Source organism: Lissotriton helveticus, chromosome 7, assembly GCF_964261635.1.
Source record: "Lissotriton helveticus chromosome 7, aLisHel1.1, whole genome shotgun sequence".
NCBI classification, from domain to species: domain Eukaryota; kingdom Metazoa; phylum Chordata; class Amphibia; order Caudata; family Salamandridae; genus Lissotriton; species Lissotriton helveticus.
This window is the reverse complement of record NC_136068.1, coordinates 596,313,653-596,334,002: the sequence shown is the minus strand read 5'-3', so window position 1 is coordinate 596,334,002 and position 20,350 is coordinate 596,313,653. Positions and strand designations below refer to the sequence as shown.

The window sequence follows — 20,350 nt, the reverse complement described above, 5'->3', positions numbered from 1 at the left end:
CAAGGGCTGGTGAGTACAGGCCTTATGGGCCAATGAGTTCACTACAATCAGGCAGAAAGATGTATGGTCAACAAGGAAAGATGACTCGGGTAACTGAAGCAGTGAAACCGGTTTATCCAAAAGATTAGGCCCATGCTGAGTCACCACTGAAATGGGGGAACTTAGTTGTTAACATCCATCCCCAGTTGGCAGGTTCTCTCACTTTATTTCCTCCCAGAGCAGGTAATATCTTTACAAGCCTCAGGTAGGCAGGACTAATACACTCTTCAAGGGCTGGGGAAGAGCACCCTTGTGTTATTATTATTATTATTATTATTATTATTATTATTATTATTATTATTATTATTATTATTATTATTATTATTACTTGTTATCATGTTAACTGAGGCCGCTAACAAGATCTCCTCACCTCGGACCCAGCGTGTGCAATTTCCTCAGCTCCTCACCTGACAATTGTCGTAATGGAAGGAAGCTGGTGCCCACACAAGGAGAAAGTGGGGGGCTCACGGCCACAATTCCGCCTCACTTGGTGTCCCCGCTAGGCTCTCAGCGCCGGAGACGGCAAGACAGCGTTGGTCGGCGATAGCCGGAGGCGGAAGCACTGACGAGGGAGAGTGACGCGCTGGGCTGGAGCCTCGGTCGCTAGGCGACTCCGCCCAGCATCTCTCCCGATCCTTCTTCAGCTTCCCTTCAACGCGGCCCGGCTTCCCCTCCCAGTCCGGGCCGCTGCGTTGACTGAGTTGTACCAGCAGCAATCGCCTCAGAAGCGGAGGCCGGCAACGACACCGTAGGCCCCGCTCACAAGAGAATCTCCCGGGGGCTGCAGCGGTGAGTTAATTCAAGACTTGTAGCACAGGGGGGAAATCCCAGGCTGGCTGGGGTATTTGCCAATGAGTTCCTGCAGCACGGGGAGGACCCTGGGTTCACGGAGGAAACGTGAGGGGCAGTCCTGTCACACTATCGCTCCAGGTGGCAGCAGGGGCTCTAAGGGGGTACTTCCCACAGGCTACACCCCCAACTGGAGGCGACAGCACTCACCACCTTTAAGGATGTTCTGTCTTCCTTAGTACACGACCTGGTCAATTTGGAAGTCCCACTCCTGTGGAAACACTGGGGGAAAAGGGGGGTCCATGTGTTGAATAATGGCAGGGTCAGATCAGCAGGTGGGGGGGCAGCGTCAACTGTGAAGGGCAGCAGCCCCAAAAGGCGGTCAACCCCTTCAGTGCGTCAACCTCCTCACTCAGCAGCCTGTACTCCAGCCAGCCCCTCAGTGACCACTCTCTTCTCAAAATGGCCGCCCCGCACTCCCTCTTATATAGCCTGGGCCCAAGTAACTAGAGTGGACCAGAAGGTTCCAGAACCTCTCATGTCACCCTATGTCCCAAAGCTCTTAGGCAAATTCTGACAGGCCACCATTTTGTGTTAGAGCACCTATCCTCCATTTTAACAGGAGCACCTGCGCCCCACCATTAATCAGTAATGATGGTGCGCCCAGAGTTTTTAAGCCAACACAACCAAAGATCACAGTGAACACAAAAGTAGAGGCAAAAAGGGAGAAAAATAAGGAGGGACCATCCAAAGGGCTGACGGGTCTAACAGGCTGGGCCGTATCGGTATGTCTTCATCCCAACCCAAGTGGTTGCGGTAGAGCTCCGGGGCTTATGTTAAGTCCCAGTCCTTGGCTTATGTGTGTGTTACTGATTCTGAAACAAGATCGGAAAAAGTTGGTATTATTTCTGTTTCTCCTAGTGGGCAATCCCTAACAAACTCAGGTGGCCAGTCTTTTTCAGCCAAGTGAATGTCCTAGCCGAGTAACAAGTTCTCCCAAAAGAGAACATTAACAGTGCGTGGAATATCCCCCTCCAGCTGGAGTTTGAATTCATGTACTTGAATTGAGACACTCAGTCTCTGGTCTGGTGTTTCCACCTGACGTAGTCCCTTGCTGCTGCCGGCAGACACTCCATAAGATTCCAGCGAACTACTGTGACTTCTGCCACGCTGTCCAGCATGGTCGGAAGCAGAATCCTCAATGTTCGTGGCATGTTTAACTTTAATCCCAGCCACCTTCTTTTTAAATTTGCGACTTTGTCTGTGTAAGCTTACCTTCCTTTTAGATTATGAAGTCAGAAGAGCGTTGAGTCCTTTTCTGTTTCACGTACTCTTCTTATCCTTCTCTCTGAGTCTTTTTCAGATGACTCCTGAACGGAAAGAGAAGGTCATGTATCAGTATCCTAATCGCAATCAGGCTGTTTAATTGTATCGCCTTACACAAGTTACAGTGCTTTTCTGAGGACTCCTGTTGAGAAGATCCACACTGTATTTTAGTGTGCTTTATTTTTGTTATTGTCCCACTGTTTTTAGAAGATTCTGATGCCTGCTTCACGTTCTCCTTTTCAGAATTACCCTTTAAGTTTATTAGGTATGGCTCCCAAATTATCTCTTGAACAACAGAAGCGAAGTAGCACTCCTAGACCAGGTGCACAGCTTCGGGTTGGTATTGTCCCACTTTTTTTATCCAAATGTTGTCAATTTTTAGTAAAAATTAATCGAATTACTCCAACATGTTTGTTATGCTTCATTTATTGTCTTGATTTCTTTCACACGTGAGATGCTTACGAATTTCATTGCTTCTCATGCCCAGATATGCTCATCCAAGCCTTTTTCTGAACACGCCAAAACATATAAAATCATCCTTAATAGCATGTCTTGTTATACCCAGTGCATTTCAAACTATTAGAGAGTCCTTCTTCAGGGGTTCACTACAATAAAAGGATATTTCAATTAAAATGTGGCTTCAAACCCTTTGATTAACAGATATGTTTCAACACACTAATCTTGTTGCCCTGCTTGTTATCAACGCTTTCCCGCTAAAACGCCGTGCATAATGTTCCGGCACCTCTGCTTAAAAAACAACCTGAGTTCCACTTCTGTTTTTAAACATTTGCCCTTTGTTATGTCACAACCCTGCATTTATACTTATACCTCCTTCAAGTTACCCAATAGTTATATCCCAGATAGCTCCCTTGACTCATACCTTTCTAGACTTCTTGCCACATCTCTCCCTTTTCAAAACAGTTCCCTTCATAACGCAGTGCTGCACATTACATCGTAACGCCCCTCTGTTTTAAATCATGTGACATCACCCCTCCTTTGCAATTTAACCTATCACCACCTGTCATGAATTGTCAATCCCAATGTTAACGCTCATGACTCCATAACCCTTAATGCACCTCTTCTTGCTTCACCGAAACACGGTGACATCTCATTCTTTAACCACAATCCGTGTTTCCCCAAGCAATTAAATACTTTGCCCCGCCCTCCCTTATGATATCAATTGCGCTGTAACTCAGATATTCAAATGGATTTAAGCAATATAAGTTTAAAACATGTAGTTCGAAGACTGCTTTTCCTGTCCAACGAGATGAATCCAACTCTCTATTCACAAAGTTCCTTCCATTTTAAGAATGTGCATTTCATGTGTGTGATCGTATCCGTCAAGATTAATTTGCCGTTTGTTTCTCTCTGTGGGTGCAACTTGCAGGTAGGGTAGACAAGTATTCAATACATTAAAAAGTGCTTGCAGTGCACACCTTTGTTCTTCCATTTTTTCTTTGTTTTGCCATAGTCCTTTCTAGCTTGTTCTTGTTTGCGTGCTCCCTGAGTCGCGTGATCTACCCTGGTTTCACGCCTTGTAAATGTCCTGAACAACAGAAGCGAAGTATCACTCCTAGACCAGGTGCACAGCTTCGGGTTGGGATTGTCCACTTTTTTTATCCAAACATTTTCAATTTTTAGCAAAAATTCATAGAAGTACTCCAACATGTTTGTTATGCTTCATTTATTGTATTGATGTCTTTAACACGTGAGATGCTTATGAATTTCATTGCTTCTCATGCCCAGATATGCTCATCCAAGCCTTTTTCTGAACATGCCAAAACACACAAATTATCTCTACCTATGGATGTATAGGTTTTGGCAATACTTTTTAGTGGTTCGCCAGCTGCATACTGCCAATGCCACTGCTTCCCCTTTTATAATACTTAGTATGATTGAGGATACTGTAGCAAAATTGCCATTAATTTCATACACAAATCCAGGGCAGGGGCTGTCACTCACTTTGAATTTGTTTAAGCATTTCTGGCAAAACTGCTAATGATGGTGTACCATGCATTCTGGTATAGACTGCAGCAAAGACTGTTCCCCAAGTGGCTCAGTCCTTGTCTGAGGGATTCATCCCTAATGGTAGGCATGTTGTGATAATTCTATGTTTTTCCTGGGTTCCTGTAGGGAGAGCACGGTTTCAAGCTGATTAGTTTTTTTGTGCAATCCAGAACGGAGCCTCATCCCGCCTGATGGGAACCCTGTCAATTATTGTGTTAATGGTCACTGGACTAAATCCATGCATAGTCCGCTGTGGTTGTGCAGCTTGAACCGCACTTTGTGGGATATGCTGTTATAGTTCGTATAACAAATTGTACTTAACGTCTATAGAGTAACTGAATTACTCGGGGGACCCAGTCTGACATTTTCTACTACATGTGGGAGGGTGCTTAGGAACCAGTTCATGTGTTCTTGATAAGTCAGTGGGATCCACGCTTGCTCTATATTGGTTTGCAACTGATACTTTAGTGTATGGATGGAAATTCCCTGTGTTGGCAATTGCTGCTGTGAATGAGACCCATCAATAGAGTACCTCTGTTCTGCATGCTTTGTGGGCCCCTACCACAAAGGTAACTTCCCCACCCAGCTGGGTGAGCCCATGTTAAAAAAACATTTGTGTAAGTGCATGTCTGCAATTTATTGGCTGAGCAACCTGTCCTGGATTAGCCTTTGGAGTATTTGGAATTAAGAGTGTGTACCTCTGTGGGGTGATCCTTTTTTAAAGGTTCAAGCTTGCAGACCGAAATGGGGGCTCCCTACTTAGCTGGGGAGGATTATTCCTTAACACCACAGATGTCTCTGGTAAATTGGTGCTTAGGGCCTTTGGGCGACCAGTTAAGTAAGTGCACAACCTAGAATGTTGCTAGCGCCATGTGGTACAGTTCATGTTTTATCAGTAAGATTCTGCATTTGGACAACATAAATATCAAAACTGTGTGAGTCTGACTCCACGCACACCATCAGGATATGTTGACCGTAGTCCTGGCTAGTTCACAGTGCACCCTCCCGACCTCTAAACATACATGGTACCAGAGGGTATGCACAACCTCAGAACATGACACGGTTGACTCCCCATGGAAATCGTGGAAACAGATTAGTCCCTTTCGTTAGCAACTCATGCATGCCCAAAGGGAGACAGAAGAATTACTCAAATTGGCATTTCAAACATTTATTGAAACCGTAAGATTCTTGTGTAAAATACGTGCACTGTGATAATTAATAGAAGTAAACAAAACAGAGTAATCCGCATCACAAGAATGGTAAAGAAAATGAACAGTTCAACCATTGTACTGTTACATAGAGAATATGCTTTCATATAACTATAATTATGCTCCTAACTAGCATTCCCTATCCTAGTGTGCCTAGGATGGGTGAATCTGCCAGGATCCTTCAAGATGATCTAACTCACCAGTTACCAGTAGGTATGTTTCATATGGGGTCCTGTCTTGGTTCAGAGCTGTGCACCATCCATTTCAGGAGGTAAACAGGATTCAGATGGGGTGCACTGCCGGCATTGGACTACCTCAACGGTGTCAGCACAGTGCACCTCCCCCAAGGAGTGATGTCATTTATGTAATAAACTTCACCCCTGTTACCGTGCTGAATTCCAATCGGATCGACGACATTGATTTTTTTTCTTCCCAGAGCTTCACCTAGCGGGCAATAACAAACATCAGCGTTTTGCGCAGTGAACTTGGCCCTCATACAGAATGTTCAAAGCTCCGATAATATGCCAATAGAGAAATGTAAGGAAAGCCATTTCAGAGAATATTATCCCATACAGGCATGCAAGCAAATTTGTATCCACTTGGAAGACCGAGTGCAAAAATAACAGTTGATGGACAGAATGTAGAACAATGCCATACATTCACCCCAGTACAGAGTTCTGGGCCTAAATCCATCTTTTTTTTGCACTCCACACCACCCCAGTTCAGACATGGCCACATGCAAATCAGCCTTGACCCTGTACCTCATGGGAACAGTCCAGCCCGAACTGCTAAGCCATGTCTTTTCTGGACCGGAATCAAGCATCCTAGGACCGGTTTCTGGCTATCAGCCGTCTTCAGCCAGGATAGCTCGACTCCAGTGGTGTGGAGAGCATGGGACTCACGTCTGAGCATACCCTTCCTACTAAGGGTGACAAATGCAAAAATAACAGTTGATAGACAGAATGTAGAACAATGTCATACATTCACCCCAGTACAATGATCTGGGCCTAAATCCATCGTTTTTTTGCACTCCACACCACACCAGTTCAGACATGGCCATATGCAAATCATCCTCATCAAAGCTTTATTTCGATATAGAAATATCATAAAAGCATTTTCCAAGTTGTTTTTTTAACCCCTTCCATGCTGATGACGAGCTCAGCTCGTCATCAGCGTTACCTGCCGTGTGCTGATGACGAGCTGAGCTCGTCATGAATCGCGGTAATTTGAAAAATGCCGCATACAGCGGGAAAAACGGCCGCACGCATGCGGTTAAAAGAATTAAAAACAAAATTTAAAACGCAACAGGATAAAACGTATTCCCCTCTTATTCAATCAGTAAAAAGCAATTCATCCAGAAAGAGGAGAGTACATAGTTATAAAATCAATTACCATCAAATCATTAAAAGAAAAAATATACAGTACATATTGTTTAAGATTGAATTAAATGATCCGAGCTTTGATACAGAGTTAAAATCCTAGTTTGGGAGAGAACTTCATCCAACACACAACTTTTTCAAGCGGATCACCCATGACCACCTGAGTAATTTGGCCACCCACCAGACCAGAGTAGTGTTAGTATCTGTGCGTAATATTCTCAGGGCCTCACAATGGTTCCTGATTCCTAGTTGGCAGCAAACCGGAACTAACCATTTTTTCCTCGGCTTTACATAAGCAGTACAGGCGAACATAAGGTGCGGGACGCTTTCCACTACTTCATCAGTTTTTTTGCACTCCACACCACCCAAATTCAGACATGGCCATATGCAAATCAGCCTTGACCCTGTGCCTCATGGGAACAGTCCAGCCCGAAGACCGAGGCCAGCTTTAAATGTGCATTATTCCGCGGTCTTGTGGTTGGGTCCGGATTCGTAGTCTTTTCTTTGTTTTGTTTTTGTTTTTTTGTCGCCCAGGTGGGCGTCGGCGTCACACCTCCTTGGGTGCATTTCCGGTGACGTCGGCATGCATTCTGCGGAAGCTCCCACTCTCGGGCGCCATCTTCAGATTCTTTTTTTCCGCGGTCGGGTCTGGATCGTTCCCGTTTGGGCTCCAGACATTTTTGGAGAAAGAAGAAGGAAAATACAGAAATTAGAAAGAAAAGTCATCTGAAGACTCCCGGAGACTTCATCGACGAGGAGTCGGCAAAGGAGAAGGTGAATTCATCGATCTTCGACGAACACGCGACCAGGGAGGCCCTGATGATGGACAACACGCCGTTCAAGTTCTGCCGGAACTGCCACCACAAGTACGCGCAGAAGGACCAGCACCCGGTATGCAATCTTTGTCTACCGGTAAATCACGAAAGCGAGGACTGCAACGCCTGCTCCGCCTTCGCCCCGAAGACCCTTCGTGTGAGAGAGAGACAGAGGGTAGCGCACGCCACCCTGCAGGGGAAGGCCCCGACTCCGTCCCTCTACGATCTGGGGATGTCTTCCGAGGAAGAGGACAACGCTGCCGCCGAAGACGACAGCTACACGGTCGTAGAGACCGATTACACAAAGACTTCTGATAAGGTAGGAGACTCTCCGGCCCCCAAGAACCCGAGAGACTCTGAGTCTTGAAAAAACGAGGGCAAGGCCCCGAAAGCGCCAACGCCAAAACACCTGGCGTCCGCGAGTACTCACAGGCCCAGCGGATCCTCTGAGAAGGAGTCCCCGGCGCCGAGAGCTGTTGAACAGCAGAAGTCGTTGAAAATCGTCCCCGAAAAGGATCGATCGACGCCGAGGGAGGACCCTAAACTACCGACGCCGACCAGGGACCCAAAATCCGGTTCGACGTCAAACTTCGGCACCGAAAAGCACGGCGCCGAGCCAACCGCCGAAAAGAGCGGCCGAACCATCCGACGCGGAACACGCAGCCGAGATGGAGAAAAAGAGAAGGCGCCTCGAGGCCGAAATGGAAAACATCTTGCAGCGGAAGAAAGAATTTGACGCAAAGATGAAAACCTTCACGATTCCACACAAGACCAAGCCACCAGTGGTGGAGGTGGTCGAGGAGGAAGACGAGGTCGCCGAAGAACAAGACCCGGACGTCGAGGTGGTCGACGACCAGGAAGAGGACGAAAATCCCTACGATAGTTACAACTATGGGGAGGAAGAGGACAGCAGGACGGACGCAGAGTCTGCCCCCTCTGACTTACAGGAGGTGGATTACCTAGATGTCGACACCGACAGCCCGGAGGAGGCGGTCGACACATATCCCTCGAGGCCCTCGCCGCCGGACGACATCGGGGCCTACAACTCGGTGATAAAGTCTGCCGCAGCGGCATTCAAACTCAAGCTAGACGAAGAGAAGCAGACTTCCTTCTAGAGACATTGCTCCCCACACAAACAAGGAGCCAGTACCTACCAATGCTCGACAGCGTCTTGGCTCAAGGGAGGGAAGCATTCAGGGAGCCCGCAACATGCAAGGCAGTAACTCCCAGAACAGAGAAGAAATACAAACATTCCTCAAAGGACCCACCCTACATTCAGGGCACGGTCTCCGCAGACTCCATTATCACGGCCACAGCAAGGACAGCATCCTCTTGCTCTCCTTATCCGGTGGTGGTCCACCACCGGATAAGGAGAGCAAGAGGATGGATCTGGTGGGCAGAAGGATCGAACGGAATGCCGCGACCCACTGGCGAATGGCTAATTCCAACGCCCTGATAAACAGGCACATGTACCAGATCATGGAGGAGCTGGGGCAGTTGGTGAAGGACCTGCCCCAGGATGCCAAACAGAAGGCCGAAAAACTGGTGGAAGAAGGGAAGAACGCGGCAAATTCTTGCCTTAAGACGGCCCTGGATGGAGCAGACACCTCCAGCAGGCTCATGATGATGGCTGTCACTGAAAGAAGACACGCCTGGCTCAGGATTTCAGGTTTCAAACCAGAGGTGCAACACAGGATCCTGAACACACCGTTCAACGGCGATATGCTTTTCGGAACAACAGTTGATGAGAAACTCAGTCAACTAAAAAAGGATAACGAAACGGCAAGGTCCATGGGAGCATTGCAGTTCAGAGGCAACAGAAGGGGCACCCCGTCACGGAGGCCTGGCGGGAGAGGTGGAAACCAGCCAGGTACATCACACCAGGCTTTCCAACAAACGCACCAGGCAGACTCGCAGGCTCAGCAGGGTCAGCAGAAGCAGTCCTGGCAATACCAACAAAGAGGCCAGTCCTTTCGAGGGAGAGGAAATGGACGTGGACAGAATAGAAGAGGGGGACAGCAGCCCGCCTCTAAGTGACTTCAAAAAACTCCGTGTGCCCGCCCACAGATAAGATCCCAGGGGGCAGCACGTACAGAGGGGTCAGGACAAGCTAGACATCTATGACCACATAACACCAGTGGGAGGAAGACTAAGATTTTACCTCCAAGAATGGAGAGAAATCACATCAGACAAATGGATCCTCAACATCATCCAATTCGGATACTGCATAGAGTTGGAGGGGAGGCCAACAGGCAGAAAACCAAAAAGAAAACCACTAGCAAGCAAACAGCTAGAGCGTCTTCAGGAAGAAGCAAAGGAACTCCTGCAGAAGCAGGCCAAAGAACGGGTACCCTTCAAGGAAAGAAACAAGGGAATATACTCAACGTACTTCCTGGTACCAAAAGTAGACGAGACAATGAGACCCATTCTGGACCGAAGGTTCCTGAACAAATTCATAAGAACGCAAAAATTCAAAATGACCTCCCTGCAAGAGGTGCTCCCGCAATTGCAGATCGGGGACTTCATGGTCACGATAGACCTCAAGGACGCCTACCTGCACATCCCAATGAACAGAAAGCACAAGCATATGCTCAGGTTCACCATCGGAGAAAGCCACTACCAGTTCACGACACTAACCTTCGGGCTAAAATCAGCACCAAGAGTCTTCACAAAGTGCCTCGCAGCAGTCGCAGCGCACCTACGAAGGCAGGGAATACACGTATACCCCTACCTGGACGACTGGCTGGTGAAAGCAAACTCATACCAGAAATGCAAGCAGCACGCACATACAGTGACCAGCACGCTCATAAGAATGGGGTTCTCCATCCATTGGAAGAAATCATCAATGGAGCCGGAACAAATGAAGATCTTCCTGGGAGCACAGATCAACACCTTACAGGGCAAGGTGTTCCCCAGGGAGAAGAGGGCGAGGGCGCTGGTGAAGGAAACTCGCCTCTACCGGAAGGGACAAGCTCGGACAGTGAGGACTGCGAGCAAGATCATGGGGATGATGGCATCATGCATCCACCTGGTACCAAATGTACGTCTCCACATGAGACCCATTCAAGAATGGCTACAGGAGCAATGGTCACAAGCTACAGGCAGTTGGGAGGATCTAGTGGTTGTAACGCACGCAGTGCAGAAGGAGATGACATGGTGGACCATGGAGAACATAGCAAGGGGAAAGCCTCTAACGCCCCCAACGCCAACAGTGACCATCACCACAGACGCATCCCTGAAGGGATGGGGCGCTCACATGGAGGAGCTCAAGGTGAGGGGACTGTGGACGCCAGCAGATGCGACAAAGCACATCAATTACCTAGAATTGAAGACAATCTTCCGTGCACTGAAAGCTTTCCAAACAAGACTGTACAAGCACAAGGTGTTGCTACAAACCGACAACATCACCGCGATGTTCTATATCAACAAGCAGGGAGGCACACAGTCAGCCCCGCTTTCAACGCTGGCGCAGGAGATATGGAGATGGGCCATCCCTCTCAAGATAGACCTGCTAGCCATACACCTTCCAGGGAAGGACAACATACAAGCAGATTGGCTCAGCAGACAGACATCGGTATCCCACGAGTGGGAGCTCAATGCTCAAGAGACAAGGTGGCTGTTCGACAGATGGGGAACACCATCAGTGGACCTGTTTGCAACACGCCGGAATGCAAAATGCCAAAACTTCGCATCCAGACAACCCGAGGAGGGGTCACTGGGGAATGCCCTATGGATAGATTGGTCCGGGACATTTGCTTACGCCTTTCCCCCGATACCACTGATGCACAGAGTGCTGAGCAAGTGCAGAGCGAGCAACATGACCCTGATACTGGTCGCGCCACAGTGGGCCAGACAGACATGGTACTCGCAGATCATGGAGATGACAGTGTGCACCCCACAGATTCGGCAGGAGGAAAGACCTACTCTCCATGCAGGACGGAGAGGTGCTACACCCAGAGCCAGAGAGCCTGGGCCTAGTAGCGTGGCTCCTGAGGACATAGAGTTCGCACATTTGAGACTGCCAGAAAGCACCCTGAGGGTCCTTCGGGAGGCACGGAGGCCCAGCACTCGGAAGTGCTACGTTGCGAAATGGAAAAGATTCACAATGTGGTGCAGAAAAGAAGGACTTGACACTAAAATGAAGGACTCCAGAGTGCTAAAGTACCTGACACACTTGCTGGAGAAGAACCTTAGCTCATCCTCGTTAAGAGTTCACTTGGCAGCGATAGTCGCCTACACAAGGGGAGAAACGTGCAGGAGTTTTTTCACATCACAGGTGGTGAAGAGATTCCTAGAAGGAGCGAAAAGGATCGCACCACCAAAGCGGGTGCCGCCACCTGCATGGAACTTGAACATAGTCCTAACGGAACTCATGAAAGAGCCCTTTGAACCACTTCACAAGGTCTCCCTAAAGATGCTAACTATGAAAACAGCTTTCCTGGTTGCAATAACGTCCTTACGCAGAGTAAGCGAGCTTCAGGCGCTGACGCTACAAGAACCCTACATACAAATACACAATGATAGGGTTGTGATGAGGACTGACCCACACTTCATGCCGAAGGTGGTATCCAAATTCCACATGAACCAGTCTATACAGATACCGAGTTTTTTCCAAAAACCAACAACTAGCGCAGAGCGAGCCATGCACACCCTGGACGCCAGAAGGGCAGTCATGCACTACATTGAGAAGACGAAGGGACACAGGAAAACAAAACAGTTCTTCGTGTCATTCGCCAACAGTTTCATGGGAAAAGCAGTAACCAAAAAGACAATTGCACGATGGATCACACAGACAATTCAACTCTGCCACAAACGTGCAGGACAAGAGCTAGCAGAGGGGACACGTGCCCACTCCACTAGGAAAAAGGGTGCTACAATAGCTTTCCTGGCTAACACACCCATACAGGACATATGCCTGGTGGCAACATGGGCTTCGGTGCACATGTTCACGAAGCACTACTGTGTGGATATACAGATGAACAAGGAAGCACAAGTCGGACAAAAGGTGCTCCAGCACATATTCAATAACCAACGCTCATCTTCCACCCAGCCGCCACAGAGATGAGAAACCGCTACAAAATCTATGCACAGCATAGTGAATCCAGAAAGATTCACGCTGCAAAACTAATAGTTTTCTTACCTGTCGGTGTAGTTTTGCAGCTTGAAGATCTTTCTGGATTCACTAGCGAACCCACCCACCTCCGCCAGAAAGATGAGGCTGGAGAGAGAAGCGGTGGTTAAAAAAAAAAAGTACAAGCGGTAAAATATCACCTAAATAGAACATTGCCATTACTTCGGAAACGAAAGAAACACGGAAAAAAAGAACCCGAAGATGCCGACGTCACCGGAAATGCACCCAAGGAGGTGTGACGCCGACGCCCACCTGGGCTACAAAAAAAAAGAAAAAGAAAAGACTACGAATCCGGACCCAACCACAAGACCGTGGAATAATGCACCGCATAGTGAATCCAGAAAGATCTTCAAGCTGCAAAACTACACCGACAGGTAAGAAAACTATTCGTTACTTGGCATTGGGTGAAAGTTGATTACCTTATCCTTCCAGGTACATGTTTTGAACTAGGTTTGAATTAGTAGTTGCTTGTTTTTTGGTGAATAGCAGGTATTTATTTTCGGGTTAACAGAGGTAGATGTGTGTGTGTGTGTGTGTGGGTGTGGGTGTTTTTCATTTGTTTTCTCCTTACAGTGGAATATTGTTCCCAGACTGGTACAGCCATCAAAGATGTAACTGCGTTGCTTTGTTTGGGGAGTGTTTAACTTGTGGATTGGTGTCCACCTTAGAATTCTTTTTGGAGCTATGATACCTGTGTTGGTAATTAGCGAAACGGATATAGTTTCTCCAAATGGTACAGCACCGCCGTGTAGTGGTTGCTCTAGGGGTTAAGCTGGTATTTTTCAGACTTCTTTATATGAAACCACAGGATTCAAAAGCGTATAAAACAGGGTGTGGAATGTAATGTAATGGAATATCTACTTGTTCATGTAAAAGGTTCTTTCATAAATCTACATGTCCTGTAAAAAAAATCCTTTTGTCCCTTTGGTGCCACATGCTGCATCGAGAAATTGAAAGCCTTCTCCTATAAACGCTCTGATATTAGCCTTTCTGATTACGCTAATGCTCGTATAGTAGGGTTTGAAATCTAGCAGTTTCCATATTCTGCCCCTTTCTGCAGATGTTCTGGGGCTGAAGGTAGTGGTAAGAAATTGTTCCAGGGTTGGAATGCTCTTTTGAGTCTTCAACCCCACTAAATTGCATATTTTGGGGGGTTTTGCTAACTCTTCTATATTCTTTTCTCATTCTGAGAAAGGTTTGAAATTTACTCCTGACAATGAAGAAAACACCTGTCTGGTTTTGGGGCAAGACATGCATAGACTCAACAATAGAGTATAAATACTTGGGGGTGATCATCGACAAAGGTGGGCATTTTGCAGCCTAAAGGGAAACAACCAAAAGGAAGGGAACAACCCTAGCAGTCTTGATGAGAAATCTTAACTCTTAACTGAGCGGGCCCTCACTTGCGCCATTGGTCAAGGTAATACGGGCAAAACTCCTGCCTACAATAAACTATGGGAGCGAGGCACAGAGGGGAAGGGACTCCAAGCTCTTGGATGGTGTGGTCGCAAAAGTGAATAGAATATTCTTTGGTCTACCAACGAGTCTCTCCAGCACAGATTAGGCTCTAGTTTGGTGTTCAAAAACAGACCCTTGCAAGACCAGGTGAGACAGTCATCTTTTGGGACAAAGTAAGAAAATCAAAACCAGGAACACTAAACTGGCATTTGTGGTCTGAACTACAACAGAAAAAATCATCACCAATGGCAAAATATCTATTAGTAAGTTTGACCACCTTGGGCCTCATCGAGCTTTGGGAATTACCTATAAGTCGCTGCCTTCTCAAAAAAAATAACAAACCAAACCGTAAAGTCAATCCTGGATCGAAGACAAGGCAGCCCTATCCAGAAGGTCACACAGCTGGATGATCTTGAGCTCCTATTCCTCTTGCTGCTTAAAAATACCTAGCCCTAGGGTTTGCCAAATCCACTAAAATCCAATTCCTAAAATACCGACTTGGCCTGTTACCATGCGTAAAGCACTATCACCACTGGTTAAAAAACCAATCCGATTCCATCAGCGCATGAAGACATGCTGCACCTTCTCTGTATGTGCAAAGAACTAATACAGGAACGGAAACCGCTTTTAAAGCCACTTTTTAATCAGAGAGGCATCCGCACACAGGCAGGCTGTGATGGCGTGCTTTGCACCTGAAGACACGCAGCTGATCTGCCGCCTGGTAAAACACTTGAGAAGAGAATGCCACAAAATCGAGATGCTGATCTCTGGCCACTAACTTCGGATAGAACAACATTATAACCAAAAAGGAAAAGTCAGACGCTGTTAAACTAATGTTTATTTTACTAATGTATTGCTATTGCTAAGACCAACTGGTGTGCACTGATTTCAACTGATTTTTAGCAAATTGTTTTATACTATTTTAAATTTTTTAATTTATAATTGAAACGATATGCGATACTTTGTAGCAATGGTTTTAAGTAACTGTGCTAAATAAAATACTTGCACTTACTCCTGACAATGGAATTAGTAGTACTTCTTCCAGGGTTGGGGGAAAAAGTGGTAAGAGGGAAAGTCAACTTGTAAACACTCACTAGATTTTCGCACTAAAAAGCAGTTTACAAATATTTCTAGGAGTACGATTTCCTGGCCTATTTCTGTAAATTCTTGTGAAATAATGGAAGCAGTAAATCTGCGCTAATGTAACGACATGTACCATGGGTGCAATTTTGGGACCTTCTTTGAAACTTGGGCCCTGTAATTAGGTCTGGTGTTCACATACACCTTCAGTTTTTATTAAAATTCTATCTCTATTTCTATCTATCCTTCGACTGACTTCCCCTTTTTCACAAGGAGCATATCCGCACACAAAGTAGTTTTGTTCAGTGCCACGGACTACTGTGGGCAATGCTTTCTTTTTGAGACCAAAAAATATTATTGCTTTTTGACAATGTTTGTTATAATGGTGAGGGCCTGGCAGCTCCTACAAAGTTTTACAAAACCCTTATAAAAAAAAAGACTCTTTGACAAAACCAAAAGGTTGACCACCGATATCAGACAGATTTTCCATTATGAATTTTTGGGGGAAATACTAGCATGCATCAACACATTTTACTAAATGATACTTTAAAGAAATGTTACCTACAGTTTCACAGTAGTTTAGCAAAAGTTTTTTTCCTAGTTGCATTTTTTTGTGAACATTTTATTTTGGAAGCAAAGGATCATTAATCCTGCTTTCAAGCTTTTGCAGGTTTTTTCATCTAATTAGATGGCATTCTAGGAGCATTGTATGTAGCCTCATATTGTTAAACTTTGCAAACACCTGTGCACATTTTTATACTGTAACCACTGTCCGTAGTACAGTGCAAGCTTACATTTCCTTACAGCGCTCACCCTAATAGGAAAGGCTTTGTATAAGTAAACCATAAATACAAGTTCAAATGCCATTAACATATGGACATATTATTCCCTTAACTGCAGACAATGCCCTTCCCTGAGCCATATTGTGGTACAGTACACTGGCAGTCCACGGGTTTGTGCTGCAGGGAGTAGGGCCTACTTGTCCCAAGGATAAAATAAACATGAAAACTTGTTGTCCTGGGAGTCTGGCTATAGGAATTCCACACCCCCGCTGATCAAATTTCCAATTGTTATGCTAGAACCTTTTTTTTCCATACCTTCTTTTTGGAGATTTTTGGTGGTTATGGAAGTGCTGATATGCAAGTCTGCTCTGTTGATTGGAAAAGCTGCAACTCTGCCTTGATTGTAGAGTATTTCCTCTCGTAAGCTCAACAATCATAAACAAAACTATAGAAATTCCCTTTGGAAAACACATTTAAAATTCACTTATGGTTAAAACTGAAACAACTGAATTTGCAGTCTATGGTTACGATCACAGTTCATAGCTCACACAATACCCTCACAATAAATAAATCGCACTGCTTGTGATTTCACTTTTTTAATTAAACTGATGCAATTTTTAAATGTTGTACATCTTACAGATGACCCTTCACATTACTCTTACCACTTTGACAAAGATGACTGATTGAGGTATCATTTATTAGTTTGAGTACGTGGTATTGAATGAGTTTGCTTTTAGATGTTTATTGGCATTATTAATATAATTTATTATATATTATAAGCACTTAAGTTTAAAAGAAAAAACAATTAAGCGATTCATGCAACAGTTCCCTGTGCGCAACCAACCATTGGCAACCAGCCCCTGCCATGCCTGCCCTTCAGCTGTTCAGTCTGGGTTGGCCGCAGGGATTAGCCTGCAGCCGTCACTTGCACCCAACCCTTTACAGGCAGTTAACACCCAGTGCCCATGGCCATGTATTGGGGTGGGCCGCAGTGCTAGGCCTTTGCTTCTGATAGTGACAAATGCCGCAGGTGCTTGATTATCAACCTTTCTTCCCAACAGTACTCCTAGCCAACTTTTTAAGAATTCAAATTAACTTTCCCCATGCCACTGCCTTTACTACCATGGACAACGTTTTATCTTTTCCTGTGTGGGTAAAGATGGGAGAGAAGTTTGCGAATAACTCTTAAACAGGGGGGGGGGGGTGGGGGTGTGTGTGTGTGTGTGTGTATATATATGTGTATGTATGTGTATGTATATATAGTCGCACATACCGTTTCAATCTTCAGTTCTAGCTTTTTCTGCCTACTTTCAGCCTTTGTATTTGCTGACATTTGGCATAATCATAGCCAAGCTATAAGTCACATTCTCATATAATATTAACCTTGTCATAATCAGAGAGGCTAATATCTTGCTTGAGAGTCCTCAAATACTGATAGGTCATAGATACCTATAAGGATTGTTTTGTTTACACACTGAAAGCTATAGAAAACGTAATAGTGTTTCGGAAACACCATTGTGGTAAATTGCCTTGTAATGTTGTAATGGAACATAGCCAGAGCGTGTGGCACCCCTTCATAGAAAGGCTACAGTTGCTAAAGTGCAAGTGTGAATGCCCATTCATATTTAATGTTTTGGTGAACAATGAAGTACCAGCTCCCAATTCAGTAGTAAGGTATATATAATTGCAATTTATCTTCATGTAAAAATGTAAATTGATACTTGTATAGCGCACTACTCACCCGCAAGGGTCTCAAGGCGCTTGTACGAATACCGCTGTGGAACCCATCCTGGCTTTCCCTGTGAGGTGTCCACTCCTGGCACCCCCAAGGTGGAGGCCAGGCATCCTTAGCGTTGTGGGGGCCGTTGTGGAGATTAAGCAAGCTATTGCCCAGAGTTGCAGAGTGGGACTCCATGATTGGAATAGGCACCGAGGCGAGAATTATCAGGTCCGTGGAATTTTGAGCCCAAGACCCGCCGAGGCGGGGGAATTGAACCCTGGTCCCGGGCTAGACCTCTGCATCGGGGTCTGCCGCTCTAACCATTGAGCCACACTTCTCCACGTCATGTCTGATTTCCCTTGCCATTGTTGACACAGGTCTATTCCTAGTCCATATCCCGTTGCAAGACCTGCAAAGAATATTGCTCACATACAAGTTCACATATCCACAGTTCTAATAGGTTTAATGTTTTGATAATTACGAGTTCTAACACTGAAAAACCTGGTTTTAACTTTCTAGCTCTGGAAGTACATTTACAATTCTGTATTGAAGCAAAATGAAAATGCTTGTGCTTTGTTTCAAGGGGAGTGTAACAGGGCATACAAGCAGAACATCTATTTTATTTCCCAAATATCCATGTGCGTAATACTGTTCCTTGGAAAGGGATCTCTGAGTTTTGTCATTGTTAATGCCCTCTATATCCATTCACAGGGAGGTGGTGACTGGAGCAGTGGAGAAATCCGACTTGGAAGCTCCCCACACTGCTCTGTAGAATAGTCCATTAGTAGATGGAAACGTTTGGATTTGTTTGTTAATGGATTTCAGACCTTTATCTTCATCAGTCTTGCATTAAAATGTAGAATGTAAAACACCAGTCTCAGCCATTCTGCCTACATTTGACACACTGATGGTGCAGAGGCCCCATCATTACCCATGCTTATTCCATAATCCTTCATCCGTTGCACCCCCCATTTACAATGTTGTAAGCATCGGGTTCATGACCAAAAGGGCCTTTTTGGTATTAGAAAAATCATTCAAATGCTGCACCCTCACTTTCTGTAATGGAGAAATTCATTCAAAATCTTATAACTCACTTCAAGGTTATTCTGTTTTCCCAGAACGCTTCTTGTTATAAAAAAAAAAAAGCTACAGTTAACTTGTCATATCAGATAAGATAACCTATAGCATTGATCTATACATTCTGTTTTTGGCTTGACTCTTGCTAAACCTCCGGCAACAGATGAGAGCAGTCAGTCTTTAGCTGCTGGAAATAGGCAACTGAAACACCCTATGTCCATTATCTACAGATAAGCCGCAGTAGCTCAAAGTTGTATTCAGCTATCATAACATATCTTCCAGTTTAGATCTTAAAAATGAGTGACCAGTATTCTTAAAAATGAGTGACCAGTATTAGACTTATGAGGTTTTCTTTGTATTCCTGAAGTGTCTGCTTACAGATGCCAAGGAGGATTTTCTATTAGTGAACCGCCTTGTTTTGCTAGAAACTAAAGAAGGTGGGTTTCCCTTTTTATTTTCCAGCAGCAGCTTTTTTTTGGTGGGGGTGTAAGGGGCTTTCATACAATTCTTATTTCTGCTGAATTATTTACTAGGGCTCTTTTAAGGAGACTGCGTTTTAGATAGCTTGTAAATGGATTCCAAAGGTTTTGCAGAAGTTATTGTTTTTTTTTGCTTATCACTGTGTAAAGGCATTTTCGATCATCTTCTGGCAGTTTATTCACCTTAAAATTGTTTTAAATCCACTTTGTAATTATAAAAGGCATTTTTATTGAGCAATTTACATCTTGGCGACTTCACTATTTGATATTACATGATAAACTCTCACACTGCTTCACTTTGTGCTGTGCATTTTTCAGACCGTTTCAATATAACCATCATCTGTTGTACAGTCATTGCATGCATCCCTCTGCACGACTATCTAGATGTTTTAATTCTTTGTAGCTCTAACTTAAGCTCTTCATATGGATTTCACCAGTGGCTAAAGCTGCACATGTAGTAGATTACTTTCTGTATACTGCACTTTAGACTGTTCTCTCTGCTTGCCTACCCACGATTGCACGCCTCACCCAAAGCTCTGCTGCACCTTATGGAGGGTTCCACTCTCCCTTCTGCTTCTACACTACCCATAGAAGGAGGGGGATCCCTATCTGTGTTGCACTCTTTGGAGGCCAGGTTCTTTTTGCTGCATTCTTTGTATGTCTTCTGCGCCTGTTTCTGCATGTCCATTATGGCTAATGCTATGTTTGCTGTACCCACCTTAGCTTCTGACCGAGAAATATTTCAATCTTGGAGAATGGTCTTTCCAAGAAAGGTTCAGGGTTGATTTGCTTAAGTCAAAAGGTACACCACATTCTCAGACAGAGAAATCCAAGCTCATCTTGATGCATCAAATTTGGTCCATGTTTTCATATTGCACCATCCAACTTAAACATCCTCTGGTGTGTTCTTCACTCTAAATCCACCATTGTTTGCTTTCTGAGCATGTTTTGTGAAAGCTATCCAGATGCTTTTCCATGAGTTCAACTGAAAAAACCTTGAGTCCAATCTTCCTCTTTCGCTCCTCCAGGACATTAAGGGAATCTGTACACTTACCCATGC

The 20,350-nt window shown here is 45.2% G+C and overlaps 1 protein-coding gene across 1 annotated transcript in view; it reads left to right on the top strand.

The window, feature by feature from the left end:
• Positions 1-20,350, top strand: part of FAM193B (family with sequence similarity 193 member B) — a 201,323-nt gene that overhangs the window by 90,402 nt on the left and 90,571 nt on the right. The gene's annotated exons all lie outside the window — the stretch shown is intronic.